Source organism: Oryx dammah, unplaced genomic scaffold (genome assembly GCF_014754425.2).
Source record: "Oryx dammah isolate SB20612 unplaced genomic scaffold, SCBI_Odam_1.1 HiC_scaffold_12, whole genome shotgun sequence".
NCBI lineage: Eukaryota > Metazoa > Chordata > Mammalia > Artiodactyla > Bovidae > Oryx > Oryx dammah.
This window is the reverse complement of record NW_024070196.1, coordinates 16,554,796-16,582,579: the sequence shown is the minus strand read 5'-3', so window position 1 is coordinate 16,582,579 and position 27,784 is coordinate 16,554,796. Positions and strand designations below refer to the sequence as shown.

General features: G+C 40.6%; 1 protein-coding gene and 1 long non-coding RNA gene across 2 annotated transcripts in view; one reads left to right on the top strand and one right to left on the bottom strand.

The window, feature by feature from the left end:
* Positions 1-27,784, bottom strand: part of RNF150 (ring finger protein 150) — a 280,841-nt gene that overhangs the window by 142,148 nt on the left and 110,909 nt on the right. The window lies entirely within an intron of this gene.
* Positions 14-13,957, top strand: LOC120870914. Its single transcript, XR_005722891.1, has 3 exons — positions 14-383; positions 8,242-8,330; positions 13,915-13,957. It is a non-coding gene; the product is annotated as an uncharacterized LOC120870914 (long non-coding RNA).

Here is a 27,784-nt window from a genome sequence, read left to right as displayed (position 1 = left end):
TACTAGATAAAACTGAGTGAAGGCGTGTAATAGCCCAGAGTCCTGGTTTCTGGATGGTCCTCCTGTCTGTGACCTTGAACTCTACAAGATTTGTCTCAAGAATCTCTAAGTTCCTTCCAACCTGCAGGTTCCAAGATCTGTGACACACAGCAAAAATATGCTGCTGCCAAGAGTCAAGTTCGGGTCTAAAAATAGCGCAGTTTCATATTTGTGAGAGATAAATAGCAGCCCATAACCTCGGAGTTCCCCATCAGTTAGAAAGATCTACTGGAGATGGCAAAGCCTTGTGAAGCTGGCTGAAGCTGTAGCGGCTGCAGACACAGAATCTACCCCGCTTCCAGTGCACCCCACACCCACCCTGAGTATTATGGGCCTCCTTAAAGGTAGGGAAGGTGGTGCAGAGTCTACTCTGGGAATTAACTACTCTGAAAATCCACCTTTTCTGAAACCCTGATACTTCACGGGACTTTCCTGGTGATCCAGTGGTTAAGACTCCCTGCTCCCAATGCAGGGGGCATGGGTTCAATCCCTGGTAGGGGAACTAAGGTAGCACATGTCATGTAGTGTGGGCAAAAATAAATTAAATTAAAAAATAAACTAAACAAGTCTAGAAAGCCTCAGATACCTAAAGATGTAGGAAATTTGAGCTTTTTTAAAAAATTGAAAAAAGAAGAACTCTGACTTTCCAAAAAAAGGGCAGCAAAGAGGGCATTCTGTTGCAAAAGCAGACAAAACGCTGACGATTCTTATTGTCATCAAAGTGAGAAAGGTGGTATTGACTGAAACTCACATGGCTCAGCTATCAATAAGGAATTGACTCTGTTGATGGGTTGACTCAAAAGCTGGAGAGAGAAAGATCCAGAAATACTCCTGTGGTTGAAACACACATCACAGTGAAATAGTAATATTGGAAAGTCTAACTGAAATGCTGATACTTTCTTTTTTCAGTTTAAGGTTTAAATCTTTATTATCAAGGGTGTACATGACGCAGCAACACCTAAGAATGGATATCCTCCTGGTCAGGACATAGATGACTTTTTTGCTGACTGTAAACTTAGGGGAATAGCATTGTTTGTGACAAACACTGAAACGTGGTTTGAAGAGAAAATGCAACTCAGAATTGTGGGTAACGATTTCAAGACTACTGAACTCATACTTAACTCAACGGAACACATTTCCACTGTATTCATCCCAAGCAAAGCCGAAGGAACAGCTCTATCAGATGAGGACCTGAAATGGACTCGAAAATCAGTTCTGGAAGGCAAGTAAGCCTCTTAAAGGAAATCTATATAGAGAAATTCTGCCTCCAGTCTCTTCTGGTAGATAGTCCTAAACGTATGCCAAATTTTACTCACTTAAGTAGTTCAAAAATAAGAATAATAAGCTATTTAAACACAAATTTCATAAATACATTCTTGATTTCTCAAGTCAGTATACATAAGGAAGAATCCTGGTTATAGTTCTTAATTTCTTAATCCCGGAAAATCTTTACAGCTCTGGATGAGATAGGTTTACCTCTGGAATCTTTATTACAAACTGTAAGTATGCAAGATATTAATATATTGGTTTATCAACAAATATATTCAGTTTTGAGCAACATCAAATTGCCAGGCAGCTGTTAGACTAATAACTTTCAGAGTATTAAAAGTAAATGAAGTTAAATTTTTATGCACAAATCAAAGGATGTTCAAATGATATCAACTTCAAGACAGATACAACTGCCTGTGTGGATTTAAAATTTTTGATTTTGTTCTCACCACACACATAGGTCAAGACAAAGGTAATAGGATTTGTTAAAAATTGGTTGCCCCACAGCCCTAATGAGATGTTGTCTAAAATGTTATATTTTAACATGGATTTTGTTTGGGAGGCTTCATAAATGTTAAACTCTCAAGATAGGCATCCTTATTCAAAAGTCATTTTAACTAGCTACAATTACAAATGGCACTGAATATAAATAACTGTAACAATATGGAAACTTCTCAGTTGAGTTTTTCAAGTCTTATGTCATAATAACTACAAGAGTGACTCACTCAGTACTAATTTATCTGTGGCCTTTGAAAATTGCAACACCAAAATGGAATTAGAAAAATTAGTCTGACTTTGCTTATAATTGAATAACTATGTTGGAAACTGTTGGAAATGCACAGACTTAAGATATACGGCTAGAAAATTCCCTCTATCTACATTTGATTAGGTTTATGAAGAATTTTCAAGAGCTCCTGTTTCCACATTGCCTATAGTCATAAAATGTAACCTACCTTTAAAAGTTAATTGAAAATCCTTCAAAATGGATTAAATTCTGTGTTATTCCACAAAAGCATAACTCTGGGAGTATCTTCTGCCTCTTCTCTATAGATACTGCTTTACTTATTCTTCTCTTTTTCACCAGCTTCTCTTTCTCCCGTTTCTCCAGTTCTTGCTCACTCTTGTAATCCTTCCTCTTCACTTGTCTCCTCTACTCCTTTCTCTCCTGTTTTTTCAGTTTCAATGATTATTTAACAGAGCTTTGTGTTTCCTACTCTTAACTGTAAAAGAAGATGGAAGTAGTTTATATAATCTCTAAGGAGGATTAAAAGGAAAACCAAGTTTTATTTATTTTATTTATTTTTCTTTTTATAATTTTCCATCAGTTTGTCTTCTGTTCTTTACAGAACTTCTTTTCCTACTTTAGGTTTAAAACAATATCCAAACTAAGTCATTACATTTTTGTATTAAATGTATGCAAAAGAGTAAATATATTTAACGAAGGAGGGTTACAGGAATTAGAGTATTCTTTTTTTATTGGAAAAGACTTTCTTGAAAAATCAGGGTTTATTTTTTTAAAGGCACGGTCCAAAATTCTATAGTATCAGTAATTGAAATCTATTTAAATTGTGTTCAATGATTTACATATACTTGTTATTGGAAAAGAATTTTAAGCCGTTTACAATACAACACGCTTCATTTTTACTTAAACTCACTCACTTGAGCTTTTGCTTTCATACAGATGAATAATATTTGTGAAATGATGGAGTTGATGGGGTTAATATATGTGTGTGTATGTTTCTACGCTCAGTTCAGCTCAGTTCAGTTCATTTCAGTAGCTCAGTCGTGTCCGATTCTTTGTGACCCCATGAATCGCAGCACACCAGGCCTCTCTGTCTATCACCAACTCCCGGAGTTCACTCAGACTCACGTCCATCGAGTCAGTGATGCCATTCAGCCATCTCATCCTCTGTCGTCCCCTTCTCCTCCTGCCCCCAATCTCTCCCAGCATCAGAGTCTTTTCCAATGAGTCAACTCTTCTCATGAGGTGGCCAAAGTATTGGAGTTTCAGCTTTAGCATCATTCCTTCCAAAGAAATCCCAGGGCTGATCTCCTTTAGAATGGACTGGCTGGATCTCCTTGCAGTCCAAGGGACTCTCAAGAGTTTTCTCCAACACCACAGTTCAAAAGCATCAATTCTTCGGCGCTCAGCCTTCTTCACAGTCCAACTCTCACATCCATATATGAGCACAGGAAAAACCATAGCCTTGACTAGACAGACCTTAGTCGGCAAAGTAATGTCTCTGCTTTTGAATATGCTATCTAGGTTGGTCATAACTTTTCTTCCAAGGAGTAAGCGTCTTTTAATTTCATGGCTGCAGTCACCATCTGCAGTGATTTTGGAGTATTGATGCCCATATCACCTGAGATCACTTCATGGTATGAGTTCCTACTTCAGTTTGAGGATTATCTCAGGTCTACTTAGAGAGAGGAAATGATTTTATTACAGATTATTACACAAAGCAAAGATTAGTCAAAGCAGCAGTAATTGAAGAGTTACAGTTCTAAGAATTAGTAATGCTTTTCATCAGAGAGTTTCCTGAACTTTTGTACTGTAAAAGCTGCCTGCACAACACAGCCTTTATTGTGTTTCATTAAGCTCATACCAGGACAGGTTATCTGACTCCTATCCTAGTTCTATCAACAGCCTCTCATTCTAAGAACAGATCTGTGATGTCAGCCCTTAATCCACCTCCTTCCCCGATCTCCTTCCTCTCCTCACTATCTTCAACTATGCTACACTGAATGATAAGAGAGCTTGGGTCAAGATGCTGTGGTTACATAAACACCCACTATTTTCGTCTTAGGGAAATGCTTCCCCTGCGAGTTACTCAGTATGTTTCTCAGCTCAGAGAACGCCTCTCCTCCCTCGACTTGCGTTGAAAATAATACGGCTTAGCTTAATCCCACTGACAAATTGCTAAACCTTTGAAGGAGGGCTAATGCATGAACCAAGTGACACAACTAAGATCTGAACAGGGCTAGCAGCTCAGAACCAAGCCAGAGGTAGCGCAGAGTGAAAAGCTGCAGAGCGAGGGCAGAGAGACCTGAGTTCTCGGGCCAGATTCAGCTCTGCCACCTTGGGCTGTTCTCTTTCCCTATCCAGCCAGCGTTTCCTCATTGAGGGAGTCAGCTTTCATCAGTTCCGAGGTTTTGCCCAGCTGTGATGTTTACACTCTTCAAGGAGGGTGCTCTCAGTTCCACAGGGAACTGGAAGTAAAGGGCAGGTCGACCACTGCAGGAGGACAGGAAGCAGCCCCACAAGGCCTTCTGTGCCACCATGCAGCCTCCACAGCTAAGGACACTTGCCCCACTTGTGCTCAGCACTCTGTTTCCATTTCGTTCCCCTTACAGGTCTTTTCTCATTCTCACCTTTCTTCTTTTCCAGCCCAGTTCTGAGTGGGCCTTTGATTTGTATATGTTTTAAGTCGCTGCTAAGGTGTGCCCAACTCTTTTGTGATCTCATGAACTATAGCCCATTGGGCTCCTCTGTCCATGGGATTCTCCAGGTAAGAATACTGGAGTGGGTAGTCATTTCCTTCTCCAGGGGATCTTCCCAACCCAGGGATTGAACCAGTGTCTCCTGCAGTGGCAGGCGGATTCTTAACCACTGAGCCACCTGGGAAGCTACCGAGCTGTTGATTTATGTCATTAGAACACCATTCGCTGGTTAAATCCCAGAATAGTCTGCAGATACGGAAAGCCCATCAAGATCAGGGGTAAAAGGGCAAGTCTTTGAGTAAGGGGAAGGAATGGGGTTGTGTACCAGAAACGAATTAGAATTCTGAATTCAGTTTCTCAAAGACATGTTATACCTACAGTGGTTTGGTAGTTTTCAGCCCATCCCTTCCATAGCATTCAACGAACGTCTCTGAGCATTTACAAGATGTCACACTGAGGTCAGGTAGTGCTAGTGGTAAAGAACTTGCTTGCCAATACAGAAGACAGAAGAGATGCGAGTTCGACCCCTGGGTCAGGAAGATCACTGGAGAAGGGAAAGGCAACCCACTTTAGTATTCTAGCCTGGAGAGTCCCATAGACAGAGGAGCCTGGTGGTCTGGATCCATGGGGTCAAAAAGAGTCAGACATGACTGAGTACACACAACAAAACAAAACAGAACCCTGAGATCTGGGGCTGTAGTGATGGGGAGCACAAAAAAATATGTGTTCTCTATTTTCATGAGGCTTAAAGTTTAGTTGAAGAGATAGGTAAGAATTTGTAAAAATCTCCAACCATCCGTGTTCAGTTACAAACTGAGATGACCTTGAAGAAGAAAGGGAAGGAGATTCTCTGGAAATGTTCTACAAAGGAGCCTGCCATAGGGGTAGGAGTCAGGACACGCTTTCTGGAGGCCTGACATTAAAGCTGAACTCTGGATAGTGAGTTGGACATTTCTTAGAATAGGTGGGAGAAGAAAAATGAGGAGGCAGGAAATTATAACCTCCTTGGACTTTAAAGTCAAGACTATAATTTTCTACATGACTTTGTACAGATATGGCTAATAGCATCATGTCTGAAAATTTTCTAAAAGACAGTTGTTCATGAGAATACTCATGAGGTAAGAGGTTACAGACCCAAGGAATTACAGAGACAGGGTTCTTATTAATGACCTTGTGTCATCAATTCTATGTCCTTTAATCACCTTTTTTTGTATTTTGTAACTGCACAGTTGTCCTTGCTGGATTTTTTTTTTTCTTTTAAAGAAGCTGTCTTGAGACTTATGGACTTCAAAAGTGCTTGCCTTTGTAATAGAACCATTTATCTTGGTTGTCATAAGAAATTGCTCTCTACCTTGTATTTTACAGAAGAGCTTCAAAATTCTACCCTCTATGTTTCTTTCTGCCAGACCTGCATGAGTCCACAGATCAGCAACTACTGCAGGTGACTTCCTTCTTTGAAAAAATGAATGCTCAAGTGAGGGGACTCTGTTCTAACAGTACAAGCAAAGGCCCTGTGGAAACAAAGAATACAGAATGTTCAAAGAGTACTGGAGAGAAATGGATAAATTAGGAGGCAAAACCTGACAGACCGTGTAGGGACATGAATGTTGAGGGAGGGGTTAGTGCTAAGAATGACCCTGAGATTTCTGATCTCCACACCTGGACAGATGGGAGAGCTAGCCATTCTTTGAGCTGGGGAGACATGGAAGAAACCCAAATCTGGGAGAGAAGGCATGTTTTTGGATGTTTTTATTCTGAGGTGACTTTTGAGAATTCCAAATGGAGAAACTGTAGCTAGATCTTGGAGAAGTTCAGGAGGGAAGATAAAAATTCAGAAGCTGTCCAAATGGACATGGTACCGGAAGCATGGCTGTGGATGAAGCTGAACTGGCAGATAGCATAAAGAGAGAACAGAAGGCAGCCTAAGGTCAAGCACTGCGAATTCCACATTCAGTGCCAAGGAAAGGAGAAGAAACCTGCAAAAGAGTCAGGAAAGAAGCACCCAGAGACAGAGGAGAGAACCAGGTATGACCAACACTGCAACCATGCCTGCTAAGAGAGGAAGTATTAATATTTTTTCAGAATCTGGAATTCTAGGATCAGTAGGCTTCTTAACATGGTGTGAGAGGGACTTCCCAGGTGGGCCAGTGGTTGAGACTCCAAACTTCCACTGCAGGGGCGTGGGCTCTGATCCCTGGTCAGGGAACTAAATTTCCACATGCTGATAGTGAAAGTGAAGTCGCTCAGTCGTGCCTGACTCTTAGCGACCCCATGGACTGCAGCCTACCAGGCTCCTCTGTCCATGGGATTTTCCAGGCAAGAGTACTGGAGTGGGGTGCCATTGCCTTCTCCCTTAAATATGTTAATATAGTAATAATGTAGTGAGAGGACATGCTGATTGGTGTGGCCAAAAGATAAAAAAGTTTTAAAATAATAAGTAAAATGGTATGTGAGCCTAAGCACTGTGCAAAATATTTTTACTGGAAAATTTACCCTGTATTGCAGGTGAGTGTATGCGAAAAGTAGCTACACCAAAATGAGTGTTAACCAAATAATATTATACATTAATTACGGGATCACAATCCATTTGCAACTTGAGTACATCATGCACTATGATAGAAGGACTCATTTTATTTTAGTTACATCTTAAATATTTTGAGTGAATAAAATTCTTTTTTTTAAAGATTTTTAATTGAAGGATAATCGCTTTACAATATTGGTTTGATTTCTGCCTTACACCAACACGAATTAGCCATATGTACATAGGTCCCCTCCCTCTTGAACCTTCTTCCCACTTCCCATCCTTTCCCACTCCATTTAGATTGTTACAGAGCCCCAGTTTGAGTTCCTTGAGTCATACAGCAAATTTCCATTGGCTATCTACTTTACATATGGTAGTATATAAGCTTCCATGCTACCCTTCATTCATCTCACTAGAATTCTTAAAAACAGCACTTTAACCTTGGAATTTGCTATAATTTAAACTTCTAATTTTAAGAACTAGAATGAAGAATAAGAGAAAGGAGACATATGTACATTTCTCCATTCTTTGTACATTTTGCTTTTGTCTCTGAATGACCAGTTTAGCCACCAGTTCTATAGTTTCCTATAAGCGAAACCTTGCCTTCTGTGTGATAGCAGGAAGAACTGACCAAGAAGACCCTTGGAAAAGTGACGTCAGGCAACCAGGAACTACAGAAGGGAACACAGCTAAAACTAGAGACAAGTGTCAAGTTTCTTTATATTTAATCCTCTCAATAAAACTTGATTGAACTGGACACGGTTGATGAGGCATAGGTGCTTGTTTGTTTCAGTTGACACCTGGAAATTAGAGCCTGTGGTTCTACTGGAATCCTTTCCAGGGACAGGAAGGTCCGCTGATAAAGAGCAAGCTCTGGATTCCCAGCTGTGATGTGCATTCACACCCAACAGTCTTTTCTAAATATCAATAAATACTTTTGAGGTTAACAAATCTTTTTTTTTTTTTTCCAGTTCTTATATCTGTATGTGTAAGTTTCAGAATGACTCTTGAAAGTGTAAAGCCTGGAGGAACCAACTGAATTTAGTTATTTCTTCCTAAAGTAAGTGCATATATACTTGAGTTTATATTGCACTGAGAATACATCTGGTCTAAAATATATACATTTGTAAGAAAACTGCAGATGTCTGAGAAAGTTAACTCTCAATGGAAACAGAGTTTTGTGCACAAGGCTAGCTCTTAATAGGCATCCCAAAGTTTCCAATTTTGTTCGTCAATCAGTATATTACTTTTTGACTCTCAATATAAAATACATTTTCATTTCCAAAGGCTGGAAAGGCATTGAGGCACTAATCCACCCCCACTTCCTCTTTTATAGTCTGTCTCCTGAATAGCTCACCGATTAATGTCCATAGATCCAAAATACAGAAGAGCTGAAAGGCAGCCGGGGCCCATCCCTGTTTCAACATAACAGAGATGTTCTGAACATTTAGCTGGCCTACATGTGGGAGTGTGGTAGTGGCAATGACAGGCTCTCTGAAAACCTGCCTTCTGGAAAGTGAAAGGCCACCAGCAGAGATCTGGGGGACTTTAGGTTCAAGTCTTGCCTCTGCCCTTGTTAAACACATGACTTTGGGCTAGGAGTAGATGTTTCTAAAACACATCTTCTTCCTCTAACATACGGTGAGTGGACAGCACATATTAACTTTTAAGACTTCTGCAAGATCTACAATCATACTTTTCTTATGGGGTACCCTGAGTGCTCCTAATCTTCTTGGGTACTTGAAAGGCAGTCTGATTTGTTCTTTGTGTATTTAAATTTTCCTCTTGTTAAAAGTGAAATTGGATGTTGAATTAGAATTCCCCAATATTTCACCAAAATAAAGATTGAAAGATTTTCTTTAATCAAAAGTAGATTCAAAAGTTGATCGAATTACTTGGTGTGAGTAACAGGATGAATAGAAGTGGACTTTGTTTATAAACCTCTATTTCCTTTTGGGACTTAGAAATACTAATGTGAGCTGAAACTCAGGTCAGGGTGTGAGGACAACCTTTTCATTTAGCTTCCAGAGGGCTGGCTTCATAGGTTTTAGTAGGTTTGGTACAAAATTACGTTTGGCTAATTCCAAACCCCATCTTCCTTCTAATATATCACTTTGCCTCCAAGAAAGCCAGTTAAAGACTGGAAATTCCTTCAGTTATTAAAGGGAAAACAGCAGTCTATTACCTATGTATCTTCATTTCTTAACACAAAGATGTACTTTGTGTTGATATTAGGTATTCAATGATTAATTTGGGAAGAGTCGGGGGTAACAGATCCCTATCATCAAAGTCCTAGGTTTATGTCGTTTAACTTCTGGACTGGGGTACGGGATCAATTATAGCTCTTCTTTTATTAATAGACATCTTTGAAGATGTGGACCAAAATGACTACCTCTTCATCTTTAATTGGAATGATTGATGTTCTGATTCTGTATCTTTCCTGTATATTCTGTATATTTGCACAGCCTTCTGGATTTTTGTGGTGTGTGTGTGTGTGTGTGTGTGTGCACGTGTGCGCCCGCGCCTACATGCTTGAGCACATCTGACTAATTCCAGTGGGATACACAATCACCATTTCCATTCCCACCTCCAAACAGTAAGCATCCTCACAAGAGGGTTTCTTCAAGTTTTGAGAGCACAAGTATATTTTCACTTGCCCAAGGGAAGTGAATGAAGGTTCTCAGTGAAGTAAAAACCCCTGAGCAAGGAAGCCCATGAATAAGAATAAAGAGACACTCCAGTCCTTAACACAAATTCCAGCAGTACTCAGAGATCATGGCCAGATTCCAGCTGCACCCAGAAGTTGCTACCTACTAAGCAGGTACTCCTATTAAAGATAAATATACTCTCTCTGTAGCTATGTGCCCTGGTGATTCGGATCCTTTGATTAGGACATAATTAAAGAACTGAATTTCAATGTTTACTTGAAAACTCTATTAGTATCATTTTAATTTTTTTTTGATATTTGTATCCTCCTTCATAAAGTGTCTAAACCATTTGCCAATTTTTAATTAGGTTGGCTGTCTTTTCCTTACTGATTGGTACGAATTTTTTTTTTTTTTTAACTCTAAGTCTTTTTCATTCAGTTCAGTTCAGTTCAGTTGCTCAGTCGTGTCCGACTCTTTGTGACCCCTTGAATCACAGAACGCCAGGCCTCCCTGTCCATCACCAACTCCTGGAGTTCACTCAAAGTCATGTCCATCGAGTTGGTGATGCCATCCAGCCATCTCATCCTCTGTTGTCCCCTTCTCCTCCTGCCCCCAATCCTTCCCAGCATCAGAGTCTCTTCCAATGAGTCAACTTTTCGCATGAGGTGGCCAAAGTACTGGAGTTTCAGCTTTAACATCATTCCTTCCAATGGACACCCAGGAATGATCTCCTCTAGGGTGGACTGGTTGGATCTCCTTGCAGTCCAAGGGACTCTCAAGAGTCTTTTCCAACACCACAGTTCAAAATAATCATTTCTTTGGCACTCAGCTTCCTTCACAGTCCAACTCTCACATCCATACGCGACTACTGGAAAAACCACAGGCTTGACTAGATGGACCTTTGTTGGCAAAGTAATGTCTCTGCTTTTTAATATGCTATCTAGGTTGGTTATAACGTTCCTTCCAAGCAGTAAGCATCTTTTAATTTCATGGCTGCAGTCAACATCTGCAGTGATTTTGGAGCCCCCAAAAATATAGTCTGACACTGTTTCCACTGTTTCCCCATCTATTTCCCATGAAGTGATGGGACCGGATGCCATGATCTTTGTTTTCTGAATGTTGAGCTTTAAGCCAACTTTTTCACTCTCCTCTTTCACTTTCATCAAGAGGCTCTTTAGTTCTTTTTCACTTTCTGGTGTCATCTGCATATCTGAGGTTATTGATATTTCTCCCAGCAATCTTGATCCTAGCTTGTGCTTCTTCCAGCCCAGCGTTTCTTATGATGTACTCTGCATAGAAGTTAAATAAGCAGGGTGACAATATACAGCCTTGACATATTCCTTTTCCTATTTGGAACCAGTCTGTTGTTCCAGGTCCAGTTCTAACTGTTGCTTCCTGACCTGCATATAGGTTTCTCAAGAGGTAGGTCAGGTGGTCTGGTATTCCCATCACTTTCAGAATTTTCCACAGCTTATTGTGATCCACACAGTCAAAGGCTTTGGTATAGTCAATAAAGCAGAAATAGATGTTTTTCTGGAACTCTCTTGCTTTTCCCATGATCCAGCAATATTGGTCATTTGATCTCTGGTTCCTCTGCCTTTTCTAAAACCAGTTTGAACATCTGGAAGTTTACAGTTCACGTATTGCTGAAGCCTGGCTTGGAGAATTTTGAGCATTACTTTACTAGTGTGTGAGATGAGTGCAATCGTGAGGTAGTTTGAGCATTCTTTGGCATTGATGAATATATATTCTTAATAATGTCCAATTTATCCATCTTTTTATGGTTGGTGCTTTTTATTTCCTATTTAAGAAATCTTTGTTTAACCCAAAATTATAAAGATATTCACCCATGTTTCTTTCAAAAAGAGGAAACTGTTTTATAGACTTGTGATCTATCTTAATGTTTTATGTCATGTAGTAGAGTTAAAAGAACTTTTCTTCTACACAGTTTTAACTGACCTGGAACCATTTATTTAAAAGACCATCCTCTTTCCTCTATGTTGCAATGGAAACTGCTCAAATTAAGTGATCCTAAATACTCCGGTCTGATTCTGCACTTGCCTTTGCTAGGCTGTTGTCCAACCTGTCTATCCTGGAACCAATATCACACTGTCTTGTTTATTGCGCTTTATTATAAGTCTTTTTATTTACTAGTATAAGTTTGCTTAGTTTGCTCTTCTTCAGTACTGCTTTGGGTATGTCTAATCTCTTTGGATTTTTATATAAATTTCACATCAGTTTGTCAATGTATAGACACACACACATATAGGTATATGTGATCTGCTTCAGATCTTAATTGTTTTACACTATCTACACACCCATTTGAGAGAATTATAATTAATTAGAGAGACATTAAAATTACAATAGGACACCACTCCATATCCAACAAAATGGCCACAATTTACAAAAGAAAAAAAAATGTGATAATGTCAAATGTTTTCAAAGATGTGGAACAACCAGAATTCTTTTACATGGCTGGTGTCATACAAATTGATCCAATCACTTTGGAAAAATATTTAACAACCTCTTTCAAAACTAAACATAGTCTTACATTTTACCCAGTGATTTCACTCCAACCTTTCAGGCTATTCCATGTCTGGTATACCTTTCTCCTATTATGTGTGGAATACCTTTCTCTCTACAGTATGTGGTTTATGACACAAGTTCTACAGTCAGACCGATTGCATCATATTCTCCACCTTACGGGCTGTGTGACTCTGGGTGAGTTACTTCATGTATCTCCTATGAACAAACTGGTTAGAGTGTTTATACATTGTTTATTATTTTGATCTTCAACTCAGGAAGGGAGTGAACATGCTTACCTACCCCATAAGGCTGTTTGTGCTGGGAAAACTAAATGATATCTATAATCCACATAGGAACAGTGCCCGGCAACTAGTAAGGGCTCAGTAAATACTACCTATTATTATTATTTTCTCCCAATTATAAACCTATTTATTTATCCATGCTTATCCGGTTCAAACTGCACCTCCTCCATGAAATTATTTTCAGACAAAGAGAAAGGAAATGTTAATTCTGACAGATATTTAGTCTCTCCCTACACTTTGATTCTTCTTTTTTCATTCTCAGATCTGGCTTTGATTACGAATTCCTTCATTGGTGCTTGCCCTTCCAGACCGCGAGCATTTTCAAGGGGGAAATCTCTGCTCATGTGAATGTCTCTCTAGATCTCTGCCTGTTGCTCTACTCTTAAATGTTCAACAGATGCTTGTTACATTGCATTGAACGAAATCAAGGAAGGGAGACTGCTAGGTTCTTTTGAGTAATAATGATACTGGATGTGTCTGCTTCTCAAGAAGCTTGTTATTTGGAATTGTCCTTAAACAAATGGTTGAACTCAATGGACAGACAGTTTTTTAGTGGTCTAGGAGCATGACAATGAGTCATCATGCTAATGTCCAGGAAAGTGTCTTGAATCCTGGCATGAAAATGTTTAGGCTGTCTAGAACAAACAATTGAGGTAAAATCTGTCTCTATTATGAAAATGTAAAGATGGTGGCAATTTCTCCTAATATAATCTCAAAACTAGCAATTGCCTAAGAGGATATTAAGATACCTGCGTTTTAAAAAGAGAACTGGATTTTTCACGAACTGGGCTGAGTCTTGAGTTTGTACCTGGAGAACCTTGGGTTTTCAGTCCTGGAATTTTTATTTACTCAGGTTGATTCTTAAGGTCAGTCTGTGCCAAAGGCTTTGATTTATTTTGCATTGAGTCTTATTTACAAAAATCTCTGAAGCACTTCAGTAAAAGAAGTGGTATTTCTCAGGCTGCTCACTGTTGTGGGAAGAAGCACATATTTACACCTCACACCACAGGTGTAAATATGTACAAGGTATACATTAAGGTTGTTATTGTTGAGTTGCTAAGTTGTGTCCAACTCTTTGCAACCCCATGGACTGTAGCCTGCCGGGCTCTTCAGTCCATGGGATTTCCCAGACAAGAATGCTGAAGTGGGTTGCCATTTTCTTTTCCAGGGAATCTTCCTAATCCAGTGATGAAACCCACGTCTCCTGCATTGGTAGGCAGCTTCTTTACCACTGAGCCACCAGGGAAGCATACATGAAGGTAATGAATTGCTAACAGAATATATTCTATCCTCCCACCTTTATAATGACCTAAAAGCCACGCTCCAGAATACGGAATTAGGGTAGAGTTGCTGGGTCCTGGTAGAGGGAGTTCTGGGATCCAGGAACTCTTGTCTGAATCTGAGGGGAAAGAAAATTCTGTGTTGTCCCCCCTTGTATGGTAGGAAGGGTATGGTTTGAAGAAGACCCATAGTAAACAAGGATTTCCAATGTCAGCCCCATAGCTGGGGTCTAAAAGCAGCGCTGAAGCTACTTAAATAATACGCATCAGGATAACATATCTCAGAGCATTATTAAATGTTCATGTAGAGGCCCTCCTGCCGTTCCTAATCACCAGAACTAGAGTGCTAAACAAAAATCTGTGTTACTCTTCTTTCCCCAATGCTGAAAAGCCTTCAGCTTAAAAAAAAGTTCATAGGAATGCTGAAACATAAGTAGTAATGAGAGAGCAAGCAAGCGATTTTACTTGGGCTTTATTCCCATCGTAATTTTGAAAGCCATGGACTTGGTGCCATTTTGATCATACATCGTTCAGACTAATTGAAAAAAAAAAAAAAAAAAGAATGTGAGATTTTCCTATAAAACCATGCCATCATGGGCCACCTGGCCAACTGGAGGATGTTATTGGTGAAGGCTCAGCAGAAACTCTCTTCTCTGGCAATTTGAACTGAGTGGTCTAACCTCACGCTGCTTGGGCTTCCCTGGTGGCTCAGATGGTAAAGAATCTGTCTGTAGTGCAGGAGACCTGGGTTCGATCCCTGGGTTGGGAAGATCCCCTGGAGAAGGGAATGGCAACATACTCCAGTATTCTTGCTTGGAGAATCCCATGGACAGAGGACCTGGTGGGCTGCAGTCCATGGGGTCTCAAAGAGTCAGACACGACTTGAGTGACTAACACAAACCCACACACACAATCCATTCGAGTTTCTGCATCTACGGGGGTCTACTCTTCTCTTGGAAGCACAGACATTTGAACTTCACATTTATTTGCTTACTCATTCTGAGAAAAAAAAACAAACAAAACACTGTCATATAGTATTCTAGATGCTTTCCTGTCCAGACAACGTCTGAATAACTCAAAAAAAAAAAAAAAGCTTCCAGGTCACATTGATTTGATTTCCATTTTAGCTCTGCTATTTCATCACTGTATGGCGTGAGTATGGGTAACACCACAAAGTTCACAAGCTATGTGGATTAGACGGAATCATTTATATAAAAAGACTTGACCCAGTGCTACGACATTCAATGAATGTTCACTATCTTCTCCTTTTTTCTCTATTTCTCGCCACTGTATTCAACTCAAATTTTTAAATCACCACAAAAGTAGATCCTTAATGACAAATTAGAACAAGTCTTGTTCTAATTTCATGTGTTCACTCTATGATTATAAATTCTGTATTAGAATGTAGAAAATCAAAAGTCAAATTCACATGCGCAAGTGGAAGGAATTTTGAAAGCTTATCAAGCAAGGTACCTGGTGGTTCGGAAGAACAAAGAACATGCTTGATATTAAATTGAGCTCCAAGACTTCATATTCTGAGGTTGTAGCTGCACTCACATTAACCTCATTCTTTTACTGAAAGAGCTTACAGCTACTTTTTAAGAAATTTCTTTGTCACTAATCACTGCCAATCATATGGGAGCTATTGCAAAATAAAGGATCTTTTCTTTCAGAAAGCCACAATTCAAATCATAACATGCAGCCCTACAAAGAGTCAGGAAAGTTCCCGAGATGGCCAGATGAAGATCTGCCCAGAAGCTACCTGCAAACAAGCTCAGAGCCTCACCTGTCCTGGGCCACCCGGAGGGCTGGGGTGGGGCTGCTGATGCTGACTGAATTCCTATGAAGCCATAGGAATTCAATTTCCCTGACCTGAAATGTAATTGTTGGTTGTGCTTAAGTCACTTCAGTCCTGCCCAACTCTTTGCAGCTCTATGGACTGTAGCCTGCCAGGCCCCTTTGTTCATGGGATTCTCCAGGCAAGAATACTGGAGTGGGTTGCCATGCCCTCCTCCAGGGGATCTTCCAGACCCAGGGATCAAACCCAGGTCTCTTTTGTCTCCTGCACTGGTAGATGGGTTCTCTACCACTGGCACCACTAATTGTTGGGATCGCAAAGGTAAATATGGACTTCCCTGGTAGCTCAGATGGTAAAAAATCTGCCTGCAACATAGGAGCCCCAGGTTCGACTCCTGGGTCTGGAAGATCCCCTGGAGAAGGGCATGGCAACCCATTCCAGTATTCTTGCCTGAAGAACCCCATGGACAGAGGAGCCTGGGGGGCTACAGTACATGGGGTCGCAAAGAGTCGGACACGACTGAGCAACTAACTGTTTCACTTTCACAGATAAATAAATTGGCTTTACTTCCCTCTCTCCTTTTACTTTGCAATACTGCAGTATTTTGAGTCTATACATGTGTATGTGCCATCTTGGCAAAATGCAAATATTCACATGAAAAATGGAAAATATGTATCCATATATGTGTTTGTTGTAACAATTTTTTTATATGTAAAGAGTGCTCTAACTTCTCTACTTAAAAAAAAATCAGATCAAAACTGCTTGTGACAGACACACAGATGTTATATTTAAAGGGAATTGCGTGGGGACACATATTAATAAATTTCTGGTGTTTTTGAATGCAAACAATTCAGGGCAACGTTTAACTGAGGCACTACTCCCCAGGCAGCCCTGGAATGGAAGCTTCCACTGGAAAAAAAAAATCATCTTTTAAGATAAAAAGTAGTTCTTGCTGTTAGAAATATGCTAAAACAGTTTAAAACAGTTCTAAGAATGTATGAACTATATCACAGCATCATCAGGGTTTCTAGGTTCTTTTTCTTTCACTGTAAAGAGTCTGAGCTACCTTTTAAGAAATTTCTTTGTCACTAATCACTGCCAATCATATGGGAGCTAGTGAATGGAGGCAGCTGCTGGCAACCCACCGAGCTGTCAATCACACATGTATAGAAGCAAACAACCAGGATAAGAGAGAACCTGATGGGCCTTCCAATCAGGAGCAAAGTTTATCCCCCCCCCAAAATTTAAGGATATTAAAAAGCGAGACCTTCTGATAGTGTAAATGTCCTGGTAAACTAAAGAAAGAAGCAAAAAACATAAAAAAAAAGAAGGTGGATACTACACCTTCTTATCTCCCCATTATAAAACCGTCTTCTGACGATGCTCTCACCCCTTCAGTCCACTGCCTTCTGCTTGTTTTCTTCCCTGACATCTGCTGTTTGCCCAGCTTTTGACAATGTTTGCTGACCCCACCACTCAAAACAATGAGTTTCTCAAAGGTAAAAGCAACCTAATTTCCAAACCAAATTTCTCAGTTTCCCACCTGGCTTCTCTACCATCTCTGCAGCTGGCTGACCATCTTCTGCTGCATGAAACTTTTTGCAATGTCCCTGTGCTGTTCTTCTCCATGTCCCAGTGGGCATGTCCAGTGGGCTTCTCACCAGGTCTGATGGCTCCCCTGAATCTCTATCCTGCACCCAGTACCCAGCTCCAGATTCTGTTTGGAGCCCAGATCTGTTCCCTTTGATAAGCTCCTCCACTGTCAGAGCCTCACATCACCTTGAGGTGACACTTGCATCTCTATCTCACATCCAATCATTTCCTGAAGGTCACAAAATCTCATGGGTGAAAGAAATCTTTAGGAATCATCTCCTTGATCTCTTTATCCCATGTGTGGGAAACAAAACAAGACAAGTCAACACACGTAGACACACTTTGTAGTTGTAAGTGCCATAAGAATGGCAAGTATAATATGACCCAGTCTTGCTTTCCAATGACTTATTGAATGTCTCCACATGATTGTTATTCAAGTCCCCTGGACTTCACATGTCCTGAGAATTTATCACCTTTCTCAGAAATCAGCTTATTTTCCTAACAGTCTTACTCCAGTGAGGAGCATTTTTATTGCTATTATTTTAGTTAAAGGCTTAAGATTTGGGGATCATCTTAGACCTTTTTTCCCAATTAAATAGAATTTATTTTTCAGAACAGTTTTAAGTTCAAAGCAAACTGAGCAGCAAGTACAGTGTTCCCACAAGTGTCTCCCAACCCTTCCATTCTTCACTACCAGCACCCCTTCCCCACCAGCACCTCTTCACCACCGTGGCACCTTGTTAAGACTGATCAATGAACTTACACTGAAACATCAAATATCACTCCAAGTCCTTTGTCTATATCAGGATTTATCTTCATGTCACATATTTTCTGGGTTTTGACACTTGGATATTGACATGAATTAACCATTACAGTATCATACAGATACCAACAATCCTCTGTGCTCGCCTCTTCACCCCTCTCTCACCCTAAACCCATGGCAACATCTGATCTTCCTACTGTCCCCACTGTTTTGCCTTTTCCAGAATGTCATATAGTTGGAATCATACAGTCTGTAGCCTTTTTGGATTGACATCTCTCACTTAGTAATATGCATTTATGGTTCCTTTTCCTGGCTTTTTCTGGTTTGGTGGCTCATTTCTTGTTAGCACTGGACAATGTTCCATTGTCTGAAAGTACCACAGTTGACTTACCCACTCACTGACGGAAGGACACCATGGTTGCTTTCAAGTTTTATTATGAGTAAAGCTGCTATAAACGTATGTATGCAGATTTTTAACTCTTTGTTTTACTCCTCTATAAACCTCCAATAATAAATCCAATATAATAATAAATATATAACAGCCAAGACTAGAAAGCAACCTAAGTATCCCTCAACAGAGGAATGGATAAAGAGGTGTGGTATATATACACAATGGAATATTACTCAGCCATCAAAAGAATGAAATAATGCCATCTGCAGCAACATGTATGGGCCTACAGATTATCATACTAAGTGAAGCATGTCAGACAGAAAGTCAGATATTACATGATATCACTTACAGGTGGGATCTAAAAAACAGTACAAATGAGCTTATTTACTAAAGCGATATGGATTCACAGACAGAAAACGTATGGTTACCAAAGAGGAAAGAGGGACAGGGGTAAACTAGAAGTTTGGGATTAACATATATCCACCACTATACATAAAATAAACCGCAAGGTCCTACTGAATAGCACAGGGAACTATATTCAATATCTTGTAATAACCTACAATGGAAAAGAATCTGAAAAAGAATTTATATATACATATAACTGAATAACATACATCTGAAACTAACACAGCATTACTATACTTCAATTAAAAAATAATAAATAATATTTCGTAACACACTGCCAATAATAAAACACTGTATACTTCTTAAGAGTATGTAAACACGTAAAATATACCATTTTTGTGGTTGCAGATACTATAATTTTCTAAAATATACTGTTTTGTTGGATGCAGATATTATAATTTCACTACCAACACAGGATGGGGGGTGAGCAGGGCAGATGAGAAGCACGCACTCAAGGTCACACCGCATGAAGGTGGACGTGTGTAAACTTGAGCATAGCCTTTTCTCCTTAAGTGTCAGTCTTGTCCCTCTAACTTGCCATCTCCTAATATTCTGCATCTTGAAGCCACCCTTTCCTTTTCACGTCAGCTCTCACCAGAGGGGCTCAGACAGGACCTCGTTGTCCTTTGCAAAGCCTCTCTCAACGTTCTCCTATCCAGTTTCACTCCTCTCGGCCCACCAGAGCCCTTCTCCACTTCACTGCCGTGACCACATCATCCAGGGTCTTAATACACTGTACCATCTCCTCCCTGCTTGTGAGACCTCAAGGTCTCTTCACTGCCTGCTGAATAAAGTTCAGAGGTCTCACTGTGGTACTCGGAGCCCTCCAGCCTGGGAGCCTGTGGCTCCCTCTGAACGTTAACACTCTATACGTGAACAGGCACGGCAACACCCCTGGCCTTATCTAACTTCCTCTAAGCCTTTGCCACTGAAATAAGCCTTCTGCCATGCATACCTTCCCTGTCTGGTTTTGGCACATGGCTTCTAGAGACAGGTAGCACGAGAAGAGCGGCCAGAAAGGGTTCAGAGCTGCCAATTGCCTGCCAGGCGATCACAACAAGGATGGTAGAGAAGATGCCACAAGTCACTTTCCCAGCATCCTGCAGTTGTATCCATGCATGATTTTTTTTTTTAAGGGAAAATAGGGACTTCTTGCTTGGAGAGCTAAGAGCCACATGCCTTGGGGCCAAAAAACTCTCAAAACATAAAACAGAAACATTAGAGTAACAAATTCAATAAAGACTTAAAAAGGGGGGGAATAAAATTGCCCCCAAAACTACTGATCCATTGTTTTTTGACCTCATATTTTTTGATCCAAAGAAATAAAGATGGAAAAGGCAGTAGCTTCACTGAATATGGCACAGGACTTTTTCCTACGGGTTGTCCCAGTTATATGACACTGCCAGGCTTTTTTCCTATTTAGCTGTAGAGTTATCAAAAAACATCCAATGAAAGCAACTTGACAGCAGAGAAATATAAATATAAATATATAAGGAACTTTACCCAAGAAATGTTAATAGGGCAAATAAAATGAGTTCAGGATTTCCTGAAACATAATTTTTGATTTTGTATAGACCACATCAACATTTTAATCTTGTTTAACCAAAAGAGGCAAACACTTGGATTCAGAATGTAAATAAAAATCAATGGTCTAGAATGAAAAGATTCATGTCAAATGTAAAATACCTTATAATCATCAAGAAAATAATTTCAGGTATTTGTGGCTGGTGCCTCTTTAGTTCTACATAGCTGATCTACAGCTCTATTCTCTAGGTATGAAAAGAGATTTTTTGAAATATCACTGTCATGCTTGGTAGGAGTCTTAGAAAGACTATATTTAGTTCTTATTAGACGAAGAAAATCGACAATCAGATTGCTTTCATATTCCCATTAAAGGGAATTTTACTGTAAAAATGTCTCAGAATGAGACAGGGTTTTAAAGTGATTCCTCAAGTAAGCTGTGCTCAGGATTAGAAATATGCACTAAATTTTAAATTTTCATAATTATTATCATCACCTCTCCCAGGGTCCATGCTGTACCCCCACCCACTTCCCCCCAGCCCCCCGTCAAATTTCTCAACATATGTTTATGAGCTCAAGTGAGATTTACATACCTTCCATCTGGAAATGCATATGAAAATCTTAACATATCTCCAAGTCTGGTTAAGAGCAAATGTCTCTTTCACGTGCATTTAATATTAATCAATTCAAATGGGTTTCTGAACAGCAGATATTTAAAGTATAGAAGGTTCCCAACAGCAAGGTTATTTTCTTGGTCCTTTGATAGACCCTCTCCATGAGAAACGCTGGACTGGAAGAAACAATGGACTGGAAGAAATACACGCTGGAATCAAGGTTGCCAGGAGAAATATCAATAACCTCAGATATGCAGATGACACCACCCTTCTGGCAGAAAGTGAAGAGGAACTAAAAAGCCTCTTGATGAAAGTGAAAGAGGAGAGTGAAAAAGTTGGCTTAAAGCTCAACATTCAGAAAACGAAGATCATGGCATCTGGTCCCATCACTTCATGGGAAATAGATGGGGAAACAGTGGAAACACTGTCAGACTTTATTTTTTTGGGCTCCAAAATCACTGCAGATGGTGACTGCAGCCATGAAATTAAAAGACACTTACTCCTTGGAAGAAAAGTTATGACCAACCTAGATAGCATATTCAAAAGCAGAGACATTACTTTGCCGACTAAGGTCCGTCTAGTCAAGGCTATGGTTTTTCCAGTAGTCATGTATGGATGTGAGAGTTGGACTGTGAAGAAGGCTGAGTGCCGAAGAATTGATGCTTTTGAACTGTGGTGTTGGAGAAGACTCTTGAGAGTCCCTTGGACTGCAAGGAGATCCAACCAGTCCATCTGAAGGAGATCAGCCCTGGGATTTCTTTGGAAGGAATGATGCTAAAGCTGAAACTCCAGTACTTTGGCCACCTCATGAGAAGAGTTGACTCATTGGAAAGGACTCTGATGCTGGGAGGGATTGGGGGCAGGAGGAGAAGGGGAGGACTGAGGATGAGATGGCTGGATGGCATGACCAACTCGATGGACGTGAGTCTGAGTGAACTCCTGGAGTTGGTGATGGACAGGGAGGCCTGGAGTGCTGCGATTCATGGGGTCGCAAAAGGTCGGACACGACTGAGCGACTGAACTGAACTGAACTCAAGATAACAAAGAAGAAAGCTTTCAATATACAAACTGATGAGGAGTTTATGGTTAGGCTCTAAATACAGCTTGTTAAGTCAAAATTAGCCTGGCAAACTCCTTGAATCACCCATGAAGTACGATATAAATGCTAATTTGTATACACTGTACCACCTGCTTGGTGGATTTATCCCCTCCTTTAACCTTCTGAAAATCACTGCTTCTCTAGATGTCCCAGCGTTCAGCTGACTCATCCACAAAGCAGTCTCTTCTCAGCTCCTTGACCACTGGGGCCTTTTGTTGGCATGTTGGCTTGTTTTCGCTTTGTTTCAGTGGCCGATGGCAAAAACAGTCCTTAAACTCTCTCACACAGATGTTTTGTAGGTTTCTCTAACTGTGTTGACTGGTCCACGGCCTCTGGTACTTTGGCTGACTCTTGTTTAGTGGGAATTTTGAGAGCCATTTTTTTTATCTTCCTCTCTCCTCAACTCTCCAGTAGGCAAGAGTTTTACGGGTAATTTATATGCACAAGGGTTACAATTCTGTGCTGTAAGGTAAAGCCACTACAAAAGGCAGTACATGTTGGGCAACGGCTTTAGGCTGAGGAGCAAATGGGCTGGGATTCAGCCTAATCTCTGTGGCCGAAGCCTTGTGCCTATGGAGCGGGGGCCTGCTCATGGAGCTTTTCAGATTTTCCCAGAGGCAATTTCTCAAGAGTCCTGGCTCTAAAAAAAATCCTTCCTTTGTCCGTCCTGTTTGCAATCCCTCTTTCTACTGCCCGGAGGACCAGAAGTTTGTGGGCATCTTTACGTCATTCTTTCAAAACAGGAGAACAGGACAAACTCTATAAACCGTGGCCACCAACCATACAATTCCAAACTACTCAGCTCAGCTCACCAATTAGTCATTTGATGTATCATTTCATGCTTTGCCTTTTTTTTTTTCCCCCAGAAGCTCTTCATGATCCGAGATGTTTCATTTGATTAGGTTACTGAGTAAGATCCATGGAAGGTTGAGGAGGAAGTTCTGGCTAGACTGGACCCTTCATACTGGCCATGGAAACCAAGAAACACTGTGGTTAATCTGCATTGAGCAAATAAAACCTTTTTCTCGTCCTCTTTTTCTGTTGTTGTTAGTGGTGGGGGGCGGGGCTTGCTGCTCACTGAGAAGCATCCCTGAGTAGCATTAGAAATCTCAGGGGTCAGGAGGTAACAGAAGAGACACAGACTCATGAAATCTGGCTCTCCACGACTTTGGGGACTATTTTTTTTTCCTTCAGCTAACAATAGAGGTAACTGGGCAATTCCGTGCCTGCAAACTGGAACGCTAAACATATGGGTAACATCGGGAAGACATCTGATAAAAGTTACAGATAATTCCACTTCAAAGACAACTGGGCTTTCTACTTCCAAATGCTTTAATCATTTGGTCCATATGCCTGTTTCCCCAACATAGGCCCTTGGGGTAACAGATGTGTCTCTCTGTTACAGGTAAAAGCCCAACATGTGGGAATCAGGTTTATCAGTAACATGCCCAAAGGTCATTGGTCTCTGGAGCTCTATACCCATACTCCTCGCATGGGAGAAACTGTGAATGAGATAGACTTTTGTGGCAGTGGGAGTCAAATAGGAAAACATGAGACCTAGCTGAGTCACACGGCTTGTGAACTGCTCCTGTAACTCATAAACAGAGGAGAGTTTGCCCTGGAACTCATGCTGCATTCCTGAGCTGAGCAGAATCCTGGGGCAGAAGCTGCACTGACTTACAGCAACTGGAGGCCCAGCAAACATCCTAAAACATTGGTGTCCATTTCAGAGAATAAGGGTGACAAGAAAGAAGGGCAAAAATGGTCTCTGGGGACAGTCAGCTGGTACACAACAGCCTCAGGATCCCCTGGCACTGGGGTTTATTCTGCAGGCTGGTGGGACAACAGCTCTCTGGAAGCCTCAGATATTTTAGACAGATATTTTCTTTTATGATCCTCTTTCACGAATTCACTACTCTATCCTGCCCCTTAGAAAGAAAACACACGGACTTGGTTACAGCGGTAATGCGGGAGGCCTGCGTTCAATTCCTGGGTTGGGAAGATCCCCTGGAGAAGGGAAAGGCTACCCACTCCAGTAATCTGGCCTGGAGAATTCCATGGACTGTATAGTCCATGGGGTTGCAAAGAGTCGGACACAACTGAGTGACTACCGCTTTCAATGCTTTCACTAATACAAGGTTTAATGGCTATATATAGATGGAAGTGAGGTGGTGCCTTTGTAAACTTTTCATCTGTCTGACTTGCCAGTTACAATTCTCAAGGTAAAGGCAAATGTTATACAGTAATCAAGCAAGCTTCAAAATTTTGGAATGTAATAAAGAATTTTTTCTACATCCCAGCAGAAAGCTAATTCAGGGAAGCAGATTGGCTAAAATTTCAGAGAAGAAAACAATATAAAATTGAGAAAGTTCTGATTGCATTCTTGAGATTCCTTAAGTCCTTTTCATGAAATATTATGCCAAAATGTTTCTACATCACTGAAACAAAGTGTGATAAAAATGTGGAAAACTATAGGTGTGTGTTGTTCTCCTCAGGTGATTGTCATTTCCCTCAACTACTTTCCATCTAAATGTTCCACTTGGAGGGAACTGAATTCTATCCTTACCTCTTGCACTTCCTTGGATGGATGAATCTGATCCACAGTAAATCTAGTATGGGAAATGGTTTGCAGATATTGTGGGACTCATCTTTATAGCTCCATTTACAGCTCCAAAATCACTGTGGATGGTGGCTGAAGCCATGAAATTAAAAGACGCTCCTTGGAAGAAAAGCTATGACAAACTTAGACAGTGTATTAAAAAGTGGAGCCATCACTTTGCCCACAAAAGTCCATATAGTCAAAGCTATGGTTTTTCCAGTAGTCGTGCACGGATATGAGAATTGGACCATAAAGAAGGCTGAGTGTCAAAGAATTGGTGCTTTTGAACTATGGCTCTGGAGAAGACTCTTGAGAGTCCCTTGGACAACAAGGAGATCAGACCCAGGCAATCCCAAAGGAAATCTACCCTGAATATCCACTGGAAGGGTTGATACTGAAGCTTAAGCTCCAATACTTTGGTCACCTGATGCAAAGAGCCAACTCACTGGAAAAGACTCTGATGCTGGGAAAAATTGAGGGTAGGTGGAGAAGGGTACAACACAGGATGAGATGGTTGGATGGCATCACTGACTCAACAAACATGAGTTTGAGCAAGCTCCAGGAGACAGTGAAGGACAGGGAAGCCTGGTGTGCTGCAGTCCCTGGTCGTAGAGTCAGACATGACTTAGCGACTGAACAACAAGTGTCTTCTTTTGTTCAATTCATATTTATTGTGTACCTCAATGTACTCTAGTGCTGGTCAAGAGAAACAGGGGAGGTATAAATAAAATTTAAATGTGAAGGGGAAAGTGAAAGTTGCTCAGTCATTTCCGATTCTTTGCAACCCCATGGACTATACAGTCCATGGAATTCTCCAGGCCAGAATACTGGAGTGGGTAGACTTTCCCTTCTCTAGAGGATCTTCCCAACTGAGAGATCGAACCCTGATGTAGCCAAATTAACAGAGGTGACATTTAATATGTTTTACTCAATATATCCCAAATATTACTTTAATAGATTATTAATATAAAATTTTATTATAATATTTTACTTCCTTTTTTAATATTAAGTCCTCAAAATCTAGTTTGTATTTTACAACTTCAGCATGTGTCCATTCACTATCCACATTTCAAGGGCTGAAAGCCACACACAGCTAGCAACTAACAAGTTGTACAGCATTTCTCTGGACAAACTAAAAGATAACAAAACGCCTTTGTGCTTTCCTGCCTCCCTTACTTGTTTGCTCTGCTTCTTTGTGCCAGAAAGTTTTTCTACTTTATCCATACATCCATTTACCATTTACCATGCAATAAACCTCAGTTTATGCCAGCATACAGTTAACTGGTAAATGTATTTCATATGAAACCCTAAGAAATGCTTGCTAAAACATAACAGATATTCTTTGAAAAGCATTGCTAGGATTTTAAGCCCATGAGGAAAATTTGCAGAACCAAAAATTAGACAGGGTGGAGGTGGCAGTACCTGAATGGCCAATGGGCTGGTCACAGGCAACTGAAAAGTTAGACTTCAACTGTAACAAAAAACAAGATGTGGCAGATACTCAAGATGTGAGTGGGAGTTGAGATCCGTCTCTAGCAATGGAACTACAGAACGGAATTTGAAAAAATATTAAAAAATAGACCTAAATAAACAAGAATGGGGCGGGAGATGACTGGAGTTAAAATGTTCCAAGTTTCTTCTGAGAACAGGATACTTATTAGCTTTACAGATCATATATGCATTAAAAATTTTAAGCGCAAAATAAAAAGAAAACGTTAAGTGTCTTTTTATCTTTAAAATATGTAGCGAAAGAGGGGACAAAAGAAACCTGATGATAATATTATGTGTCAGGCACTTTACTAGATGCTGCAATCCCTTAGAATGAACATACCAATCATCAAGGAAAGAAAACACACAGTTGATGATTAAGAAACACGGACAAAAAGTTATGGCACATGGAGTAAAGCCACAAAGTGAGAGTCTCCTGGAAGAAATTATTTGCTCTGCATAGAATGTTCATGGAAGAATTAACACGGACTCCCACAGCTGCATGGAAATGTAATATGAGACTCATGTCAAGTGCATAGTAGCCCCGTGTGATCCGTGGTGACCACACTGGACCACCCAAGTCAAAAGCAGCAGCTTCCAACTTGATGTTCTGTGCATCAGTGCCCAGGGACATTTAGGTGGAATATGTGATTCATTTTATGTGTTCCTAGGAGTAACAAAATTAAACAAGAGTCTAAGCTGCAGAGCTTCTCAGACTCTTCAGAACATATATTCTCCCAAGAGGCGATATAGAATGCAGCATATAATCTTTCGCAAATGGATTTGCTCATGTATTCCTTTTTTGTCTGCCTCACAGCTGATAATGCCTTCCAGAAAAATCTGCCATGGAATATCTGTGAGAATCTCTGGCTTCAGTCATAGGGAAAACTCAAAGGACTTGGCAAGATGGAAAGTTGGAAACACACAGGCAAACAGATCAGAACCTCATCCGTTAGGCGAAGAAGTCAAGGTCTCACAATGATGAAGAACATGGGACTTTCCTGGCAGTCTAGTGGTTCAGACTCTGAGCTCCCAAAGCAGGGGGCATAGGTTTAATCCCTCGTTGGGGAAGATCCTGTATGCCATGTGGCACAACCACAAACAACAAACAAAAAGTACGCAACCCTCAAGAAAAGAAAAAAGAATAATAAGGAGTGTGAAGACCCGCAGGCATCTGAGTGGGGGAGTGAGATGGAATGCCTCTGGGTCTCAGATGTGACCTGTAGAGCAATGATGCGCTGTGGCTGCCATTCTCCAGACCAGATTTGAGGTGGGGGGGCGGTCCTTACAGTGACTTTTCGAGGCATGATTAGACGTTTTCCCCTAGTTCAACACAGACAAGGCTAACTCCTCTCTTATCACCTAATCACACAATCATTCCTTACTGGTGGGCCATCCAATGGAGACAAGGGAAGGAAAAGAAATCCCCAAATTGAGGAATCCAGGTCATGGAGAGGTTTCCCCTGATTCTGGAACCAGTCTGGTTC